Source organism: Lepisma saccharinum, chromosome 3 (genome assembly GCF_977018435.1).
Source record: "Lepisma saccharinum chromosome 3, izLepSacc3.1, whole genome shotgun sequence".
Classification (NCBI taxonomy): domain Eukaryota; kingdom Metazoa; phylum Arthropoda; class Insecta; order Zygentoma; family Lepismatidae; genus Lepisma; species Lepisma saccharinum.
Genome location: NC_139231.1, coordinates 973,653 through 987,997, shown reverse-complemented (window position 1 = coordinate 987,997; position 14,345 = coordinate 973,653).

Here is a 14,345-nt window from a genome sequence, read left to right as displayed (position 1 = left end):
ACAGCTGTATCTGTCAGATTGTTATTCATAAGATTATTAAAAATATGTCCCTCTCGATACTGTTTTGGCTTCACTTAAAACTAATCCTGTCTTGTAAAGTATAATCTTAAATACTTGTTTAAAATATTTTTGTATTATTATGTTAATATATTGACCTGGAATATTCTGAATATTTTAATTTAGAACCAGGCTCAACTCATATATCTAATTCTAAAACAAAGCATTGTGCACAGGTTTTTTTTTTCTAGAATTGCTCTGTGACTCTCTCATTTCTTACATAATAAACATATGATTTTTCACCTATAAGAATAACACTACATATGGTGTCATCAGGGAGTGTATCATGGGATTCACAGATAATTTTAATGTTTGTCCTGTCATTAACCACAACCTGTTTCCTTTTTGAGGTGTTGATGACAAACATAGGTCTCTGTGCTTTGAATTCATCTGGTGAGTAATACATGTCAGTATTCCCAATTGTGACCCTTTTGTATGCTGTAAATGCTTCATATAATTTAAGAAAATCATCCTTGGACATTTTTAATTATAATTTTCTCTAGGAAACACCTCATTTCTGCCATTTTTAAGATATATGTTCTTGATGTTGCAGCTATCAAATTTACTTGAATTTTTTTTCTTGATTATTGTTTCTTCCAGTCTGAAACAGTACCACCACAAAATCTGGCATGTCATATTGTATACTGGAGAATGAGTTTGTAGCATCAAATTCATAATAGCTACCAGTGGCAGGCTTTTGCACACATTGATATGTATAAAATTGTAAAGGCACCTGTGGATTTTTTAGTATATCTGCTTTGTATTTAAGAGCATAACTGGCTTCATATTCAACTACTGGAATTCTTAGCTCCATAGTCTGAATAAGGCATTTACCTTCATCAGGTAGAGTATTAGGCAGAGCTGCCCAAGTAGAGTTTAATGAACTGTACCTCATCAAAGCATTATTATCATTGGCAGCTCTTCTAAATGTAATTCTTAAACCACCCTTCCACATAATGTCTTTGTAATCTGAGAAGAATCCTGGCAACAGGCACATAGGGAACAGTACTGTGTGGCTCTTAGATATTATTTTATCACCAGCCTCAAATCCACCTATTTTGTAGTAAGAAGCCTCGGTCTTGGATAATTTTAGTGTGGCCAAAGCTGTAGATGTGATACCAGGATAGTCTACTCTGTTTATAACAACACCATGTTTTCTGATCTCAATTTCAGAGAACAGATGTGGCACAAAATTGTCTACCAGTCTTATATTTGAGTTAGCCGGATAATCTGTACCATCGAGCTTTACAACATCAAACTTGATATATAGGTCTGCTCTGTGAGGGTGTATAAAGCCGTCTCCTACATCAAGGTCAACCTCAATCTCTGTGTTGGCTTGATTTAAATTTGCAAAAGTCCTCCGATTTGGGGGGAATGATTGTAGCTCATAACTCTCAATATTTTCAATTTTTTTTGTATGTATTTTTATTTAAATATTAATTTCTATGATAGCAGTTGTTGTAGCTCCAGCAAAATCAACTAATTCTTCTTTTTCATTAGTGACCATCAACTCAATATAATCTATTCTATTATGGCACACAGGAAAATATAATGTTGATGATGGAGTGTAGATGATTGGCTCCATGAATTCAGAGTTAGGTTTGAATGTTGCAATGATGCCAGTTTGTTTGTGAGTGCCTATGCCATCTCATTTGGTGATCATACCCTCGGCCACATTACAGTGAATATTCAGAGTCTCTATGGCTAAGAACTTAGGTATATTAATATCAGTGTGTTTGATGGCTGGTTCAAGTTTTGTGTTGTTCTCGAAGCCTAATAGCTCTCCTATAGTACCCAGATCTATTGTCTCTGTAGCAGACACAATCTCTACTCTGTGAGTGACAGAATTTTGAGTTAACACTATACCTCTAGGTAACTGAGCATTTAGAGTAGACAGATTATACTGCCCTGGAGTGATGACAATGTTTTGGTTACCAACTGCAATCTTGTTGTTGTGGTGTGTAATATTGGGGATCAAGTACATGCCATAGAATGCTCTAAGAGCTATTGTTTTGGGATATACTATATCATCATGTAGTCTGAGCTTCAATATTGAATTTTGGCTGGTAAGATGGAATACTCCCATGATGTTTTAGATACCACAAGGCTTTTTGAAAATTTTCAATTGATGGTTTATTTATTTGAGACATATATCTAAGAACAGATAAACACAGATGTCCACAATTAACATCTTTGAAGTTTTGAACACGGGTATTATTGTAATAAAGATTAGTTGATTTTAGATATTTTACTAAATTCTCAGATGGAACACCTCCAAATGAATCAAACACAAATTCCTCATTGTTTAAATATTTAAGATAACAGATCCAGTGAGTGCCCTGATTTTTGTACTTATCCAAATTGACTATGCCACACTCTTTTTTGAGTGGTTGTTCTGGTAAAGAATCAGACATGTATACACCTCTAAAATGTTTGATGCCCAGTGGCTTGATTAAAGCTTCAATATCTTGGTTTGTAAGCGGCTCTTTTTTTTTTAAACTTATTTATAACTCTCTTAAGACCTTTGCCTTGTTTTTCCATAGCCAGATTATGGCGCTTTTGTTCATCTAATTCTGCCTTATTCTTCTTGGCATCTATTACTGTTTTTGCTATAGCAGCCGATCCCCCTGCTAAGCTGCCAACAGCACCGAGGGCTGATAAAATAGCTGGGATACTAAATATGAAGCCACCTATATGTGATTTTTTTCTAGATTGCTGTAATTTTTTTAATTGCGGGGTACTAAGTAATAATTTCATACCATGGCCCTTGGCAAGACAAGAACTTTTCTTCTTGCGTTGCTTTTTGGTTAGAAGACTATCAATAGTTTTAAGAGATTTAAGACCTGCATAAGGTATCTGATACATAACACCCTTGGCCTTCATTGTTGGTTTATTATATACATATTCTGGGATTAACTTTCAATTAAATTGCAACTAATTTATTTAATTTATTACAACCCCCACCCCAGTTTTTGTTTGGTGTTCATAGCTATGGTGGTCCCCAGTGCTGCTATTCTCTCACTCAAAGAAGCATCTTTGCTTACAAATCTACCAAATGCAGCCTCTTCTAATTTTTTGTCTGCTACATGTCGCCTGTCAAGATCGGTATGTGTGTTGTATGCTATGTCATGGTCTCTACAAGCAGTATCTAGGGGATTAACACCACGGTCACCTCTGTTTAGTCTATGATTTAGTTTGGTACCTGGACCACAATACTGATAGCCTTGTATGTGTAGCTCAAATGGCAGCTTGTTTATAATGTCATTAACCAGCCCTCGACCCTCAGAGATATTCCAAAATTTAGGTGGTAGAGTATTAATAATCTTTATAAGATATCCAATGCACTTAGTGTCATTGGCTATAAAATTAGACAATTTGGTGCTTATCATGTCCATAATTCCAACCTTTTCATTGTAAAAATTGTGGTTACCGGCATTTTCTTCACCAGCTATGACCAGAAACCTATCTACAAGTTTCCTGACATCATCAACACAGACAAATTCTTTAGGCAATGTGTTGAACTGTTTGATCCCACTACCTGTCTTGATCTGTGACCATATGGGCTTGATTAAGTTGTTGTATTTTGCTCCACTGCTAGGCTTGACTTTTTTTTGTGTCGGATCATTGTTCTGGTATAAAGCATCTGATTTTATTAATATTTCTTTGTAGTGCTCATAGTCTTGATCTGTATAGCTGCCAGGTCTCTTACGAGTCATCAGTTCCCACAATCCAGGTGTTCCAGGATACTTAACAAAAGCACCTCTTTCTCCAAGATGAGATTCTGAATATACTATTAGATCATCTCCCATAAATGTTACCCTAAAATTACCAATTCTATGTATGATGCTACCATCAAGCTCTGTGTCAGCATATAAACCAAAAACCTCATCTTTGTTGTCTTTAGGTGTGCTTAAATATTTTTGAGCAAGAAGACCCAATTCAATAGGATCCTGAGTAGCTTCAATTCTTCGAGGAGGAACAGGACTAGGTGTATGAATACTAGAAAGTGGGGTGATTGGATAATCTAATATGTTCCTAGCAGCTACCGGCACAAGCTCTGTGATCAAATTTTGGTTCCGCTCTGTAACAGTTTTGATATTTTTACCTAGTTCACTAATAGCATCAATAATAGGCTGTTCTGTGCGCTTGTGTTGTTCATAGATACCTCGGTTCTCTAATTTCCATCCCTTAAATCTTTTTACAAGATAGTCTCTTAATTTAAGATCATCAATAATTGGTCTTTTCATGGTTATTTATATATGTTTCAATGTCTAGAAAATTGTTAATTTTATTTCTATATTTACCACTATTAGGTTTCCTTGTCATATCAATTGTGACAAACCCATACCTGTCCTGGTTCCAACACCTACTGCAAAACTTAGGAAAATTATTGTAGCTCAAGTCACCACCTACATATTCATCATGTATGTGTTTGAGGTTGGTATGGTCTTGATGAAACACACATATAAAATTGCTGTTGTCTCTTATCAGCTGTTTTGGTATTTTAGAAAAAGTCTGTGCCAGGTAGAAGCAATCTATGTTTTTGTGTCGGCCCTGTGTAAAGAAATTTCTAACCTTGTTTTGGTTTTGCAGTATAATATCATCAAACACAACAACAGAGTTATCAAGACAGTCATTAAGTGGCTTAACATCTGATTCAAAAGTGGCTATATCCAGTCCATCATATAGCCTCATCAGCTGCTGATATTTTAATTGTTCTAAGCTCTTAGAGAAGACATACAAGTGCCTGTTTTTCCAGTCTAACCATTTGGGTGCCAATAAAAAATTATCAATCATTAGTGTAGTTTTACCACAAGCCGATGGCCCAACAATAAGACATCTAATATTATCAGGCAGCAGCTTGCCATTTCTCTTAGTCTGCTGTTCAGGCTCTTATAGTATTTTTATAACATCCCAGGTGTTTATAGTATCACTTTGTCTGCCTCGATCCAGCTGTGTTCTGGGAGTCCTAGCCATTTGACCAGTATTTTCTTGCCTTTTCTGCGGATGACTTTTTCTATAAGATATGTGTCGGGCTGCTTAGTTTTGCTGAGCTCTTCTTCATAAAACCTGCCTTTGAGAATTTCTCCTCGATGGTCTTTTATTATATATGTGATACGGGTCCCAGGTTTAACTTGAACCACTGTAAATAATTCAGTACTCCAGTTTCTGGTAAAGCCTCTTTTGAATAAGTGCTTATATTTACTAATTCTTACTTGATCACCATATTGTATTTAGCTTTTTTGGTTGTTGGCTGATATCTAGGATAGTAAACAGTGCTAATCAATTGTTGCTCATCAGATGAAGTTACCTCAGAGGGTTTCATGTTGATTGTGGTGTGGACTGAGTTGTTATATCTATCTAGATGTTCTGGTAGGATAGTAAGCCATTTATAATTACCTTGAAGGGTAAATTGTTTATACATATGATTTTTTAGAGTTCTGTTGAATCTTTCTACAATAGAGGCCTTGAGATCACTGTAACTCGAGTAATGTTTTATTGACTGGCTTTTAATAAATTGTTGGAACTCCAAATTATAGAATTCTTTGCCATTATCTGTTTGTAGATAGCGTGGTGATCTTCCACTCTGATTAATAATTGTCCTGAAGGCTTCTGTAACACATTTTCCAGTCTTAGATTTGAGCGGCAAAGTCCAGGCAAATTTTGAAAACGTATCTATAAGAGTAAGTATCCTTTGTTGATCTTGTCTAAGTTTTTCAGCTGTCCACCATGAGGGGCCATTTCAACCAAGTCACACTGCCATAAATCATCTATGCCTTTTGTAACCACTGGCAGTCGCTTATAGTTATGTCTGGCTGGTTTGTGTAGCTCATCAACAATAATTTGTCTAGACATGGTATGTAAACAAGAATATTGCAACTATGGGGTGTTCAGCAGCTGATACTACAGGATTTTCTAAATATAATTTGTCTCTTATTTGTATATTAAATTCAAGAGAACCATCATCTTCAGCATAAGCTGTCTCTAATGTATTGGGGTCTGTAAAATCCTGTAACTCTACACTGGTGACCTTTGGTTTGTTGTCAGCATTGGTTATTGATAAGGTAGGGTATTGGTGAGCCTGTGGTTGTAGCCAATATTTGATTTTGATTGGTCTGAGTGTGCCCCCAACAAAAAACTGGTAATAAAATTGTGCATGGGACAGCATATATATTTTGCCACCTAGTGTAAATGGTGAATCATATTCTTTGTTGGGGATACTGTACAATTCAAGGATTACTGTATGCTTAGGATTCTCGATTAGGCCAGTTATTTCTTTTTCTGCTTTAAGCAATCTACTTATTACAGATTCAAGATGCTCATTGATAGTCCTAACAATCTCATCATGACCTGGTTTGATTCTTATGTCTACAGCAAGTTTTTTGTATTGTTGCATAATCTCTTGAAGCTGCGTGGCAAAAACAGACAAAGCATTTGCCTGGTTGGATTCCATGGTCCCTAGCTGTTGCTTGATGTTGGCTACAATTTGCTGTATATTTTCAACAACTGCCAATTTTGAATTTTGAGCTGTAAGATCATGGACTTGTCTTCTGATATCTTCAAATAAAGCATAAAGTTCATTAATATGTTGATTAGTTGGTAGAGTGGCCACTGTCTGAGTAAGTTGTTTGATCTCTGTCTGGATATTCTTGATATCTTCAGATTTTAGTATGCGATTCACTGTTCTCTTAATATTTTTAAGTTCCTGAGATGTAGGCAGATTGGCTACAGTATTCTGCAAAGACTCAAGGGCCAATTTCACAGCATTTAATTCAGAAGCATCAACCACACTACGCATTGCATCTTGGAGCAGGGCTATGTCTGCCTGAGTAGGTGTTGATTGTTGTAAAATTTCAAGCTTTGTTTGGATATCATCAATCAAATGATGAAAATGAGATAGCTCAGATTCAGTGTTGAGGTTTTCAAGTTTGGTGATTTGTTGCTGGACACTGACAAGGGTGTCTACAATACCAGGCAAGCGAGATTCTAGAGTTTCTTGTACATTTGTCAGATCATTTTGTACTGCTGCTATGGTACCCTCAAGGTGGGTTATGGTACTCTGAATTTTTCCAAAATCTTCATATGTTTCAAGTTGCAGCTTGATGTTGGCAACACTACGAGTTATAGCACTCAGAGCATCAGAAGATGATAGGTTGTTCATAAAATTTTCAAGTGTATCAATTTTTTCTTTAACCTCGGCTATGGCATTGTTCAAAGGGTCTAAATTTGGAATCTCCAGTGATTGAATTTGTTCTTCTAGAGTGGAAATTACTAGATCAAAATCTTAACACCATTAAGCCTTGTTTCCATGATTATGAAAAACTAAAATATGCTGACCAAGGCAGTAATTTATTTTATAAAAAAACATAAACTAACGTAACGTTTCAACCTTCTAGCAAGGTCTTCTTCAGACTCTGTATCAAGTACAAAAGTAACCAGATACCACAAAAGACCATTATATATACACAAACATTGTATATAAATAGTCTGGAGGGAGTAATGTTTGTGTATATATAATGGTCTTTTGTGGTATCTGGTTACTTTTGTACTTGATACAGAGTCTGAAGAAGACCTTGCTAGAAGGTTGAAACGTTACGTTAGTTTATGTTTTTTTATAAAATAAATTACTGCCTTGGTCAGCATATTTTAGTTTTTCATAATCAAAATCTTCTTGTGACTTTATGCTTTTGACAATTGTTTGGAGCTGTGTCTGGACACTACCAATCTGCTCTTCTAGTTGTTGTTTTAATTGCTCAGAATTGATAGCCTGAGTCTTTAATTTGGCTTGAAGAGCTGCTACAGCCTCCTCTAAACTTTGAAAATTATCCAATGTTGCCAAGTCAGTATATTTTTGAAGCAATAATTTAAGTTCTGAATCAATTTAAGAAGAGGGTCCATGCATTGTGATTGTAAATTTGTAATTTCTAGTTGAAGACTGGTATTGAGTGTGGTTTGTAAAGCTTGTAAATCAGTTCTTAATTTTTTTAACTCTGACGTCAAGCATCAGAATCTCATCACTGTGATCTTCATGCCTTGTATGGCCAAATATATCATTAGGCATTTTTTTGTTTTTTATTTTAGTGGTTATTTATTATAAAATATATAATTCTTAATTCTATAAAAAGAGGTATAAGCTTGTCATAATATCCCGGGACCTCAATATATAAACAGTCACCGGCAGAAACAGTATATACAGTGCCAGAAACCATGTTTGAGTGCTTAATTCTATAAATATTTCTCCCTACTGAAACCTTGACATCGCCCTCCGGAGATGTAATAAATTGTAATTGACCACCTATAGGTAATTGGTAATGGTTCAAGTTATTGTTAAATATGTATAATGTTTTACCTGTTTTATCATCAACATCTGTAAATATCCTATTTAGATGAATAATTAACAAACCACTTAGTTTAGATATTATAGATTTTATATCAGAAGAAGGTGCTGGTGTTGGCAAGTCCATAATAGCTTGTTTTTTGAATCCAAATAAATTCATTTGCATGTTTATTTATTTCAAATCATGCTCTGTGTTTGGGCATTGATTGCCACTTATCAAGTCACAGTGCCCCCATGGTAGAGTATGTACACCACATGATAAAATGCATATCTTATCATCATGTGGGTCTAGAGCCACTTTTCTTACATTAATAGTAGTCAACAAGTGATCTTTACTCTGGATTCTGTTTTCTGATGTTCTGATTAACTTCTGTAACTTGAGACAATCTTCATAATCTTCAAATTGGAGCCCTTTGTCTACAGTGTCTCTACCAATACCCTTGGCTTTTTTAGTAACAGCACCAATACATGTTTCAAAACTAAACATTTTAGCTCTTAACCCAGCAAATCCTACAATAACATCGCCAAGGGTCTCATCTTTTAACTTGCCAGGCACCTTTTTGTTGTGGGGTTGAATTTTTGTATGTTCACTAGTATCAAAATATTTAAACAATTCAGGCTGTGATATATCTTTATAAACATCTTCTGTTTGAATATCAAGAATAAAACTATCTGTGTCCATGTACATTAATTTTATACTATTACCATAAAAAGGTTTCAACACATCATAATAGAGTTTTAACATATGTAATTTGGCCAATTCTAATATCACAGCTCCTACATAAATAGGTTTATCAAACTTAATCTTTGTTTTTTTTCATATTAAAAAGTGTCATATTCTCATCATAAATTCTTCTATAATTGAAATTAGGTTTTGCCACTAATTTTTTGCTCCGGCTAGGATCGGTAACTAATTTAACATCACTATGTTTTCTAACATTTTCTATAGTTTTACCATACACTGAATTGACCATTAATTTAAACAAAGTTTTATCAAATTGGCTTACTGCAGATGTTCGAAGCTCGGTGTTCGTATCAACCATCTTGAGTGCCTGAACCTCAAAACTTTGCCAACATTGGTTACTGGAACACCGTGATGCATCAGGAACTGAAGGTTTTTTAATATATTACATAACCCTGTTTTGGCTCCAGAGTCATCATTAACTTCTTTTGTTTAGAGTCGGATGAACACTTAACCTCAGAAATTGGGGGCAGATGAGAAAACTTGTTGTGTAAACCATCAGGAATTATCAGATCAACCTCTAAGAATAGACCATAGTGTCTTCATCAAATTCCTGAAGATTTTCAATACTAAAATTTTCAACCCACTCAAGCCCTGCATATGGCAGTTTATCCATCATAGCATGACCATACAAGCTGTTGGCATCCACATAAAGTATATAATTTGATGGCAGTGCTGGATCATAATCAGAAATATATTTGTTATTAGCTCTGGCATATCTTTGAGAACATTGCACCATGCCTCCTCTTATACATTGTTCCATAAACAGATACATATCTTGATCTTGGATTAAATTCAATTGCATTTTAGTATTTAAAAACATTGCAGACCATGCTAGGCCTGGAGCACTATAGAAATACATTGGATCCAGCTTATAATTTTCTATTGAAGATTTTCTAAATGCCTGAAGTATATCGGCTAAGAGAGTTACATCAAGTTTTAAGTATGCTTTATGATAATCACCAAGTGTCTGGCATTTTAAATTGTCCCACATCAACTGAGCATAGTGATAATCTTTATTAGTGATTTTGGATGCCTTGCGTTTACTGTAGAATGCTTCTTTTGGTGGCAGAGTACACTCATCAAATTTAGAAAAATCTGTAACATAGTCATATGGGTATACACCTTTTCGCCTAATTAATTTCAAGTCCTGATTTGGAAACATATCACAAGTAATTTTAAATTGATCATCAGATAATTGACTGGCCAGAGTAGCCAAGCTAGCCGACAGAATTCTGTATGAATCAAGAAATCTTAAGTGAATAGGAACACCATTAACTTTAATTATCTTGCTAGTAGCTATATATTTCTCATCATTTTCTGCTAAAATATTTAAATTCTGCTTGTCAAACCCCTCGTACCTGATCAGATGATGAAAATCATAATTGGATGCCCCATGACAAAATATCGGGACAAATTTTGGTCTCTGGATCTTAATATTACAGTTATTACACAGAGCCATTAAGAATTTACCATTTGTATGGGAATGGTGTTTTACCTTGATATTTGTATTTGAAAATTTAAAATCACATACCGGGCATTTTTCTGTATTGTTAAAATTTTGAATTTGTTCTTCTGTTAAAGGCATCATAGGTTTTGATTTTAATAAGATATTAGATGGTATGTCATAACACTCATTTTCTATTCTATGTGCAAATTCTTTGATAGTATCTGGTCCCATATATAAGTGTGGTTCACTAGCAACACCATCCCGTATAACTATATAACAAAAACTAGAAGGTTCATCTAATTGGTATGCTGTACTTGAAGATTCATCAGGATCTGGGCTGCAGAATGCAAGGGGTTTGAGGTTTGATTCAAAATCACAAATTATATATGCTGGGTGTTCCAACAAGGCTTCAAATTTTTTGAATTCGGCATTTTCATTTGGATTAGGCATAACCATATGAACAGGTTTATGGTTGCCAAAGTATTTTAAATGTTCAACTAACTTGTTTTTAGCAATTTCTACATTTTTCACGAACCCCATTTATCATTTTTTGACCATCAAATACAGTTAAACATCTTCGGCACAACTTAAATATTGTATTAGATTTATTTATTTGTTTTCTTACTAAAGCTTCAAGATTGTGTATTAGAGTATAATGGTATGTGCCATCTCCTTCAATTAAAAGCAAATCAATTGGAATAGCAAAATCATCATCAAGTGTACTAATTCTGAGAGGTTCTATCAAGCAATTTCCAGCACCAGTAGAACAAATAAATACATTAATAGATAATGGTTTACCATTGATATCTCTGGCCTTTTTTTCAAATTTATCAATATTCTGAACGGACATTGGATATTCTAAGCCCTCCATTGCTTCATCAAAATTATGTTCATATTGTTTATAATAACTTATTCTCTCTAGATTATTTAAAACTGGAAACAAAGCAGCTAAAATACACCACAAAAAGGATTTCTCATCATTATTTTCTATGTTAACCACAGCTTTTTTGTTTTTAATATTGGCAGGTAATGGCAGATATGTAGAACTTTGTAGTGGTCTAAATTCAGAAATATTAATATATAACTTGTGTGGAGTTCCACATAAACTCCATCCTGATTCTTTAGCAGCAAACTCAGAATGTTTAATAATCAATTGCTCTATCAACCTGCTTATTATTTTGTTTAAATTTGTATTTGAATATATAGCTGCAGTTTCTGTTATGTGGGGCTGTGTAAATTTTGTGCCGTTTGGTTTCTTATATTGTGTAAATAATTTGAAAGATAGTTTATAAGAGCCATTTTGTACATTTAGAATAGCATGCATATCAGGATTTATTTTTGTTACGTTCCTAGCAACTTTCCTCACCCTTTACTCCTATAGTCGGGAGCATGGAGTCTCTAAGGGTCTACACTGAAACCTATCTTCAGGGTAGGTGCAGAACAAATCCAACCAACGTCGTGAAGTTTTTAATGAAAAGTTTATTTACTGCTTGAGTATTTACAGCCAGTGGTTGGGTAACTCGTAACTGGAACTTGGAGGTCAATGGTTAATAGATAATTTCGAACTTACTAGAAAGTTCAGACTAGAGTGGCCCAAACCTAGGTTTTACAGAAGAGCGGCATACACCTATTCACTTCTTCCTAGACTTGGAGTTATCACCCGAGATTGCCAATTTAGGTTTTTACAGAAGAGCGGCTTGCACCTATTCACTTCTTCCTAAATTGGAACTTATATCCCATTCGGCTAACCTAGGTTTTACAGAAGAGCGGCATACACCTATTCACTTCTTCCTAGATTAGACCGTTCCTATTTGGCCAGTCTAGGTCTTTAAAGAAGAGCGGCTTGCACCTATTCACTTCTACCTAGACTGACACCAGAACAGACCTCCTTACGGACCAAATTCCTTCGTATTTATACCCGAAGTTCCAGCCTCGAACACCGGTCTTTAGGTAATTTCTTATTACAATACTCTAAATTACAACAGAAAGATATTTGAAAAATACATAGTTTGGCAATTAATAATTTACAAAGAAAGTTTACATATTCATTTGAGTTAACAATTATTTCTTTAACGTTGATAAAATCTTACATTTTGGAAATATACAAATTTAAATGTTCCGCCATTATTTAATTACAATTAGGTTAGTTCATCAAACATGGATAATCTTTGATTGGCAAATCTATATTTACATCATAATAAATGCTCGTTGTCTTAAGCGAGCTGTCTTCATTAGATAGTTACAGAAAGGTGAATACATTAGTTCAACAACGCCTTGATTTGTGAGTTCATATTTGCGTCACAACATGTAGTATCACGGACATTAACAATGACTTGAGGTAACACTATATCAATTTTTCTTTTTAACACGGCATTGCAAAGTTACAAAATAAGTAAGGTCGTAACAGGTTCCCCCCTCTGTAGTTTAAAGGAAAATTTGAGAAACGAAAGTGAAACAAATTTTTCTTTCTCTAAACTCTTTGCCTTTTCTATACATTTTTTTATATATACACCAATTGCGTTTATTATTTCAAATTAAATGATTAGTTCAGTACAACTAATAATCATATTGTTTAACAAATATTAATGCTTTATCAACATTTATAACACAACACTAGAAATTATATGGTTAGATTTCAATTAAGTACATGTCTTAAATACAATTTTATATTCAAATTTTAAACTGTTAAATCAACATATCATACAATTCTCAAACGATAATATTTGATCACAACTTTTTAAACGGCTTTCTTCTTTTATTATATTTTTTTTCAATTCAACACAACAGTTTTTAAAGAATTAACAAACAAATACAACATATCAAGGTTACACACATTTAGTTAAACAAGAATTTGTTGCTTGATTAATTATTTCCTGTAAAGGTGATGTTCAGTTATAAGCTATTTCAGTAATCACCATTTTTCCTTTAATTAGGTTTTCTTCAAAATAAACCGCATCCCGTTCCAACTAAACAATTTCTTCATTTCTCGCTTGGCACCATTCCGACTTAACTTTAGTTTCTTTGCCAAGAGTTGGAGGAAAATCTTCTTGTTCATTTTCACTTCCGGGCTTAGCTCCAGAAACCATCCTTGCCAATCAGGGACATCCTTTTTAGGAACCTTGTCTTAATTCAGGGGACTAGTAACTAGCGGGGCAGGTTGATCGTCATAAAAATGGTCATTAATTAGTTCAGGGACCTTTACTAACTCCTTGTGCACTAGGGTTATCAAAGCTTCAACAGGAAGGTCGTCCACTAGCTCATCACAGGTTAGTTTGTTAACGTTTTTGTCGTTCCCAACTTCCTTAGAGACTGCCTCAATGCTAGAGGAAAATTTGTTTAGTACGTCTCTTAGTTCAGCCCTATGCTGCCTCTGCTCAGCTTCGATCTTCCTAAAGGTATCCTGAAGTCGTTCGTTTTCCTTTCGCCTAGTTTGGATCAATATTGAGGTAAAACTTTTGGTAAGATCCTCTAAATATCCCTCTAATCTTTCATTGTCAGAAGTCCAAGCGTTGGATTGTTGAAACCACTGTTTGTAGGATTTGACGAACTCCTCCACAATTTGTTGTTCTGCTAAGCTTAACTCTTTGGGTATCTGAATAGCAGAGCTCTGTCGTTCAGCCATGTTAGTTCTCTAACAATCTTGATACGTAATGCTTGACCGTTTATCATAATCTCGATTTTTAAAGAATTTCGAGCCAGACCTAGACCTTTATGTAATAATTATTGATCTCTCTTTTTCTCAGTAGAAGCTTTTTAAT